Source organism: Stomoxys calcitrans, chromosome 1, assembly GCF_963082655.1.
Source record: "Stomoxys calcitrans chromosome 1, idStoCalc2.1, whole genome shotgun sequence".
NCBI lineage: Eukaryota > Metazoa > Arthropoda > Insecta > Diptera > Muscidae > Stomoxys > Stomoxys calcitrans.
Genome location: NC_081552.1, coordinates 82,296,647 through 82,305,465, shown reverse-complemented (window position 1 = coordinate 82,305,465; position 8,819 = coordinate 82,296,647). Strand labels below are relative to the sequence as shown.

At 37.6% G+C, this 8,819-nt stretch overlaps 1 long non-coding RNA gene across 1 annotated transcript; it reads left to right on the top strand.

Moving 5' to 3' along the window:
* Window positions 1-448: 448 nt before the first annotated feature.
* LOC131994283 (uncharacterized) lies at window positions 449-5,294 on the top strand. The gene is made up of 2 exons (XR_009396592.1): window positions 449-656; window positions 5,125-5,294. It is a non-coding gene; the product is annotated as an uncharacterized LOC131994283 (long non-coding RNA).
* The last annotated feature ends 3,525 nt before the right edge of the window (window positions 5,295-8,819 follow it).

The following is an 8,819-nucleotide window of genomic DNA, read 5'->3' as shown; positions in this document are numbered from 1 at the left end:
CCCACAAATAATAGTCCAAAGGCGATAAATCGCACGATATAGGAGGTCAATTGACCGCTCCCGAACGTGAAATAAAATGTTCACCAAACTCGTCTCTCGTTGTGTGGCATGTGGCACAGTCTTGTTGAAACCACATGTTATGCATGTCAACCTCTTGCATTTTGCGCAATTATTATTTGCATGAAGTGTTTTGTTATGACTTTCAACAATTATAAATACAAAATAAAAATATATTTTTGAATTGATTAACCCTGATTGCCTCGATCATTTGGGATTGTAAAACATGTGACTATTTTGTCACATGTTTTAAATGGGTGAGCAACACTGAGGCAGACATGTTTATGAAGCGAACTAGGGGAATAACATTGTTTTGATGCTTCTTTTGGTATTTAGTTACCTTTGAAATTTGTGCCATCGGGATTGTTGTGTAATTTTATAATGTAGTCGATATAAGTAAAATTGACTAAAAGGTAAAGAAAAGAATTAACGATGGAAGAAAAATATAATTTAGTCAACGAATATTCCAAAAGAAATGTTTCTATTCAAATATTATTACAAAAATATGGTGCTGGAAAGCAAAAATTTATGATTTATTGAAAGATAAAGACAAAATGTTAAAATATTGCCCTGAAAATGATGAAATTGCTACAACAAAGGTAAAGAAAAAAAGACAGACTACTTTAGAAGATTTTTTAAGTAATAGCATAAGAAAACAAGTAAAAAGGCGTTAAGTTCGGCCGGGCCGAACTTTGGATACCCACCACCTCGGGTATATAAGTAAACCACCTTTCATCAAAATTCGGTGAAAATTTCATACCTTATACTCATATACCTCGTACCGATCTGAACTATATACGACACGGATGTCGAAAAGCCGAACATAAGTCACTGTGTCAAATTTCAGTGAAATCGGATTATAAATGCGCCTTTTATGGGGCCAAGACTTTAAATCGAGATATCGGTCTACATGGCAGCTATATCCAAATCTGGACCGATTTGGGCCAAGTAGCATAAACATGTCGAAGAGCCTAACACTAAGCACTGTCCCAAATTTCGGCAAAATCGGACAATAAATGCCTCTTTTATGGGCCCTAAACCTTAAATCCAGAGATCGGTCTATATGGCACCTATATTCAAATCTGGACCGATCTGGGCAAAATTGAAGAAGGACGTCGAAGAGCCTTACCAAACTCACTGCCCCAAATTTCAGCGACATCGGACAATAAATTCGTCTTTTATGGCCCCAAAACCTTAAACCTAGATGTCGGTCTATATGGCAGCTATATCCAAATCTGAATCGATCTGTGCGATATTGCAGAAGTATGTCAAGGGGCTCACTGTTCCAAATTTCGGGGACATCGGGCAATAAATGAGCATTTTATGGGCCCAAAACCATAAATCAGGAAATCGGTCTATATGGCAGCTATATCCAAATTTGAACCGATCTGGACCAAATTGAAGAAATATGTCAAAGGGCCTAACACATCTCACTGTCCCAAATTTCAGCAAAATCGGATAATGAATGTGGCTATTATGGGCCTTACACCATAAATCGGAGGATCGATATATATGGCAGCTATATCCAAATCTGGACCGATCTGAGCCAAATTAACGAAGGATGTCGATGGGCCTTACACAATTCACTGCCCCGAATTTCATCAAAATCGGATAATAAATGTGGCTTTTGTGGGCCTAAGACCCTAAACCGGAGGATCGGTCTATATGGCAGCTATATCCAAATCTGAACCGATCTGGACCAAATTAAAGAAACATGTCAAAGGGCCTAAGACAACTCACTGTCCCAAATTTCAGCGAAATCAGACCATAAATGTGGATTTTATGGGCCTTAGACCCTAAATCGGAGGATCGGTCTATATGGCAGCTATATCCAAATCTGGACCGATCTGAGCCAAATTGACAAAGGATGTCGAAGGGCCTAACACAACTCACTGTCCCAAATTTCAACAAAATCGGATAATAAATGTGGCTTTTATGGGCCTAAGACCCTAAATCGGCGGATCGGTCTATATGGGGGCTATATCATATTATAGTCCGATATATCCCATCTTCGATCTTAACCTGCTTATGGACAAAAAAGGAATCTGTGCAAATTTTAAGCTCAATATCTCTATTTTTAAAGACTGTAGCGTGATTTCAACAGACAGACGGACATGGCTAGATCGTCTTAGATTTTTACGCTGATCAAGAATATATATACTTTATAGGGTCGGAAAAGGATATTTCGATGTGTTGCAAACGGAATGACAAAATGAATATACCCCCCATCCTTCGGTGGTGGGTATAAAAATATATAAATAAAGGGTAATTTTTTAGCTATTATCTTCTTTGTAACACTAGTTTAAACAGCTCAAGCACGATTCGTGTTTTGTATCACTGTCCAACATCTTCAGTTTGGTTTATAATTTAACCATAAATCGTCTCACAATCGAACAACGCTTGCAAATTATTGTCAAAATGCGTGCTGTGTTAAGAAAGTTCATCGCGTGCTTCTTCCATTTATGTTTATTTATTTTGATTTTTGGCTCAATCGATACGTAAATAAACAAAATTGTCGATTTTGGAGTGAAGATCAGCCAAAAGCATTCAGAAAAAGTCACTGTTTGGTGCGGGTTTTGGGCTGGTGGCATCATTAGGCAGTACTTCTTCAAAGATGATGCGAATCGTAACGTAACTGTGAATGGTGAGCGCTACCGTGAGTTGATATCCAGCTCTTTTTCCCCAAAACGCAAGTGCTTGACTTGCATGACATGTGATTTCAACAAGCCGGTGCCACATGCCACACAGCACACATAACAATGGACTAATTGAGAGGCGAGTTGGGAGAACATTTTATTTCAAGTTCGGGACCAGTCAATTGTCCGCCTAGATCGTGCGATTTAACACCTTTATACTATTTTTTTGTGGAACTTTGTTAAAGCTCATGTCTATACAGATAAGCCCGCTTCAATTGACGCATTGGTAGACAGCATTAAAGCATTTATTCGTGAGATATCAGCCCAAATGATGGAAAGGGTATGCCAAAATTGGACTAAGCCGATGAACCGATTTGTGGCGTGGTCTCAATAAACATTTGCATGAAATAATCTTCAAACATTAAATTAAATTATATGGACCGTACAATCGATTCAAATGAAGATTTCATGAATTTTTCTGAATTTTATGTGTTTTTATACCCACCACCATAGGATGGGGGTATACTTATCTAGTCATTCCGTTTGTAACACCTCGAAATATCGATCTAGGACCCCATAAAGTATATATGTTCTTGATCGTTTCGACATCCTGAGTCGATCTAGCAGTCCGTCCACCTGTCGAAATCACGATACCAGTCGAACGCGTAGAGCTAGCCGCTTGAAATTTTGCAAAGATACTCAATATGGATGTAGATTGTTGAGGATTGCAAATGGGCCTTGTCGGTTTATATTTGGACATAGCTCCCATATAAACTGATCTTCCGATTTGACTTCTTGAGCCTTTAGAAGCCGCAATTTTTGTCCGATTTGCCTAAAATTTTGCATGTAGTGATGTGTTCTGATTCCAACAATTGTGCTAAGTACGGTTGAAGCGGTCAGGAATCTGATATAGGTCCCATATAAACCGATCACCCGATTTGACTTTTTGAGCCCCTGGAGGCAACAATTTTCTTCGGATTTGGCTGAAATCTGGCATGTGATGTTACGTTATGACTTTCAACAACTGTTCAACTACGGATGAAATCGGTTCTTGAGCTTCTGGTAGCATAAATTTTCATTCGATTTCGCTGAAATTTTGCACATAGTGTTCTGTTATGACTTCAAACAATTCTGCCAAGTATGGTCTAAATCCGTCTAAAACCTGATATTGCCCCCATACAAACCGATCTCCGGATTTGACTTCTTGAGCCACTGGAAACCGCAATTTTTGTCCGATTTCGCTGAAAATAATGTTTCATTATGACTCTCAACAACTCTGCTAAGTACGGTCTTAATCGGTCTATAAACAGATATGGCTCCCATATATTTGAAGAATCCATCGTGGTGGGTTCCCAAGATTCGGCCCGGCCGAACTTAGAACGCTTTTACTTGTTTTTTTTTTTTGAAAAACTTTCCTATAGCTCTTAAAAAATCAATCATTACATGGATATGATATTTTCTAAATGTTCATATTAAGTAAAGTTTATTAAAAGTTATGTTCGGCCAGGTCGAATTTTATATACCCTTTACTCAAGGAACATTAATTAAATCAAAACAAAATAAACAGCAAAACTTCGAATCTTGGGTAAGCAGGTTATGAGTTTAATCTGGATAAAAATGAAAAAAGTATTCCCGGTATCCGGGTTGTTGTTCGATTCCCACCGGTGGCCTGTTCTGTCTCTACTCAGTATCGCAGCGGATTTATTAATAACCCTATCTGGGTGACAGTTATTTGGTTGTAATAGATTTTGTGTGTATTTCATGTACCAAATTTTCCGTTTAAAAATTTCTGCTTCTTGAGGGGATGGGTTTGAATGAGGACCATATTTATATATGGAGCTAACTAGGCGGCATTTGGCATGTATGTTTTAGGGTATTAAAGTACTTCAGGTACCAAATTTCGGCCCAATTGAATAAATATTGAGATATATTTCGGTAATTCATGCTTAGTAGGCGTTTTTCGCTTTCTTCTAACTTTAGAACTACAAAATGGCCATTAGTTTAGCTATAACGAAGATTAAAACAATCAATAAACGTTCAATCCATTTGTTTGAGCCCCTGCCATTGTTTTTTAAACACCGTCTTTTGTTTAATTAACATTTGTTGATGCCTGTAGGACATACATTTCAAATGGTAAATTGAATGCCTATGCAATTTTTCTTCCATTATCATGCAAAGCAGTGTTCACTATAGTTAAACCACAAAGTACGAAGTAATCTATATATAGTGTCGAAAGTCCTTTAAGTTCCTCTAACCAAGCTCTTTTTTGGAAATTCATCCTCTGAATTTGAGCAAATTACCATAATATTCGCATTAATCTCTTTATATTTATTTTATTGTTCCTATCTATCCATGTGACATTTGAAACATTTTCTATGTTAATATCAGATATATTGTTTTATTTATTCGGGTCTTCTTTTTATTGTTATAGGCATTCCGCAATGATTCCTCATAACAGAATGGCATCCATTCGGAGATTCAGGGCACAGCAGACTTCTGCATTTCAAACTCTCAAACAATGAAGTCAAAATCAATTAATTAACAATAAATTACAGATCGGTTCACTGATTCTGTCAGTGAATAATTTATGGTTCATACTGAGTCAGTGGCTCTTTTTGTGTTTGTTGTTGCTGTTGGTCGGCGTTGCCATTCGAAGTTCCATATGCGAAATACACTTTTAGTGTTGTTTCCCTCGTTATTGAATGGAATTGAAAGTGACGTAGGAGAAACATGAAATTAAATGTGTTATGGGCATATGGTCGTGGTACGTGATAGCTCCAAAATGTCTGAGAAAATAAACAATTTTTATGGTTTTGTTTAAAAAAATCGAAATGTACAAACAAACTATGGTAGACATAGAATTAATCGCCAGTTCTCTTAAGATACAAAATTAATGCTCAAAATTTTAATGTATCTTGGCATTATTTCTGCAAATTTATAATTGAGATTTTTGTAGTGAAATTTGTTCGTTATAAGAAACAAAAAAGGACAATATTAAATTTATATTTATTCAGGATTATTATATCCACAAACATAGCTAGTCATTTCCTTGTTTGGTTTGAAATTAGTCTGCAATCAAAATACTTGGACATTTGTGTCAATTGTAATACAGCAGGAATAATGGAAGAAAGATGTCTTTTAGTAATTCCCATCGTCAACCATATCGCTTTGAAAAGGCTAATACTTTTCGGATTTTCACTAATTCTGACAAGTTTACAAAGAAATGATAACTGAAAGTGGAAAATATATTGGCTTATACAATCTTCAAACTTTCGCAGCCCTCAATTTTCGTTCATTAGACTGTCCCATACTATAAAGGAGACAAAATTTGTTTTGCAAATAGAACAAGTAAACGCGTGCTAAGTTCGGCCGGGCCGAATCTTATATACCCTCCCTATACCTATGGTCCGGTTCGGACCACAATTAAATTATATGTTGGAGACCTATGTAAAATTTCAGCCAATTCGTATTAGCATTGCGCCCATTGGGGCTCAAGAAGTAAAATAGAGAGATCGATTTATATGGGAGCTGTATCGGCCTATAGACCGATTCAGACCATAATAAACATGTATGTTAATGGTCATGAGAGAATCCATCGTACAAAATTTCAGGCAAATCGGATAATAATTGCGACCTCTAGAGGCTCAAGAAGTCAAGATCCCAGATCGGTTTATATGGCAGCTATATCAGGTTATGAACCGACTTGTACTTTATTTGACATAGTTGTTGAAAGTAACAATAAAAAACGTCTTGCGAAATTTCAGCCAAATCGGATAGAAATTGAGCACTCTAGAAGCTCAAGAAGTCAAGTCCCCAGATCTGTTTATATGACAGCTATATCAGGTTATGAACCGATTTGAACCATATTTGGCACAGTTGTTGGATATCATAACAAAATACTACGTGCCAAAATTCATTCCAATCGGATAAGAATTGCGCACTCTAGAGGCTCAAGAAGTCAAGACCCAAGATCGGTTTATATGACAGCTATATAAGATTATGGACCGATTTGAACCATACTTGGCACAGTTGTTGGATATTATAACAAAACACGTCGTGCAAAATTTCTATCCAATCGGACAAGAATTGCACACTCTAGAGGCTCAAGAAGTCAAGACCCAAGATCGGTTTATATGGCAGCTATATCAGGTTATAAACCGATTAGAACCATACTTGGCGCAGTTGTTGGATATCATAACGAAACACGTCGTGCCAAATTTCATTCCAATCGGATAAGAATTGCGCTCTCTAGAGGCTCAAGAATTCAAGACCCAAGATCGGTTTATATGGCAGCTATATCAGATTATAAACCGATTTGAACCATACTTGGCACAGTTATTAGATATCGTAACAAAACACGTTGTGCAAAATTTCATTCCAATCGGAAAGAATTGCGCACTCTAGAGGCTCAAGAAGTCAAGACCCCAGATCGGTTTATGTGGCAGCTATATCAGGTTATGAACCGATTTGAACCAAACTTGGCACAGTTGTTGGATATCATAACAAAACACGTCGTGCAAAATTTCATTCCAATCGGATAAGAATTGCGCTCTCTAGAGGCTCAAGAAGTCAAGACCCAAGATCGGTTTATATGGCAGCTATATCAGGTTATAAACCGATTTGAACCATACTTGGCACAGTTGTTGGATATCGTAACGAAACACGTCGTGCGAAATTCCATTCTAATCGGATAAGAATTGCGCCCTCTAGACCCAAGATCGGTTTATATGGCAGCTATATCAGGTTATGAACCGATTTGAACTATACTTGGCACATTTGTTGGATATCATAACAAAATACTACGTGCCAAAATTCATTCAAATTGGATAAGAATTGCGCCCTCTAGAGGCTCAAGAAGTCAAGACCCAAGATCGGTTTATATGGCAGCTATATCAGGTTATGAACCGATTTGAACTATACTTGGCACAGTTGTTGGATATCATAGCAAAACACGTCCTATGGCAGCTATATCAAAACATGGACCGATATGGCCCATTTACAATACCAACCGACCTACACTAATAAGAAGTATTTGTGCAAAATTTCAAGCGGCTAGCTTTACTCCTTCGGAAGTTAGCGTGCTTTCGACAGACAGACGGACGGACGGACATGGCTAGATCGACATAAAATTTCACGACGATCAAGAATATATATTCTTTATGGGGTCTCAGACGAATATTTCGAGTAGTTACAATCAGAATGACGAAATTAGTATACCCCCCATCTTATGGTGGAGGGTATAAAAACGTCTAGCGAAATTTCAGCCAAATCGGATAGCAATTGCGCCCTCTAGAAGCTCAAGAAGTCAAGTCCCCAGATCTGTTTATATGACAGCTATATCAGGTTATGAACCGATTTGAACCATATTTGGCGCAGTTGTTGGATATCATAACAAAATACTACGTACCAAAATTCATTCAAATCGGATAGGAATTGCGCCCTCTAGAGGCTCAAGAAGTCAAGACCCAAGATCGGTTTATATGACAGCTATATAAGGTTATAGACCGATTTGAACCATACTTGGCACAGTTGTTGGATATCGTAACAAAACACGTCGTGCCAAATTTCATTCCAATCGGATAAGAATTGCGCACTCTAGAGGCTCAAGAATTCAAGACCCCAGATCGGTTTATATGACAGCTATATACGGTTATAAACCGATTTGAACCACACTTGGCACAGTTGTTGGATATCGTAACAAAACAGGTCGTGCAAAATTTCATTCCAATCGGATAAGAATTGCGCACTCTAGAGGCTCAAGAAGTCAAGACCCAAGATCGGTTTATATGGCAGCTATATCAAAACATGGACCGATATGGCCCATTTACAATCCCAACCGACTTACACTAATAAGAAGTATTTATTATCCGATTTGGCTGAAATTTTGAACAACGACTTCTCTTATGGCTTTCAACATACGTGTCAAATATGATCTGAATCGGTGTATAGCCTGTTACAGCTCCCATATAAACCAATCTCCTTATTCTACTTCTTGAGCCCTTAAAGGATTCAATTCTTACTCGAATTGGCACAAATTTCACACAATGACTTTTATTATGGTCTCCAACATTCAATTCTATTATGGTCCGGACCATAACTCGATATAGCTCCAATAGCATAGCAATT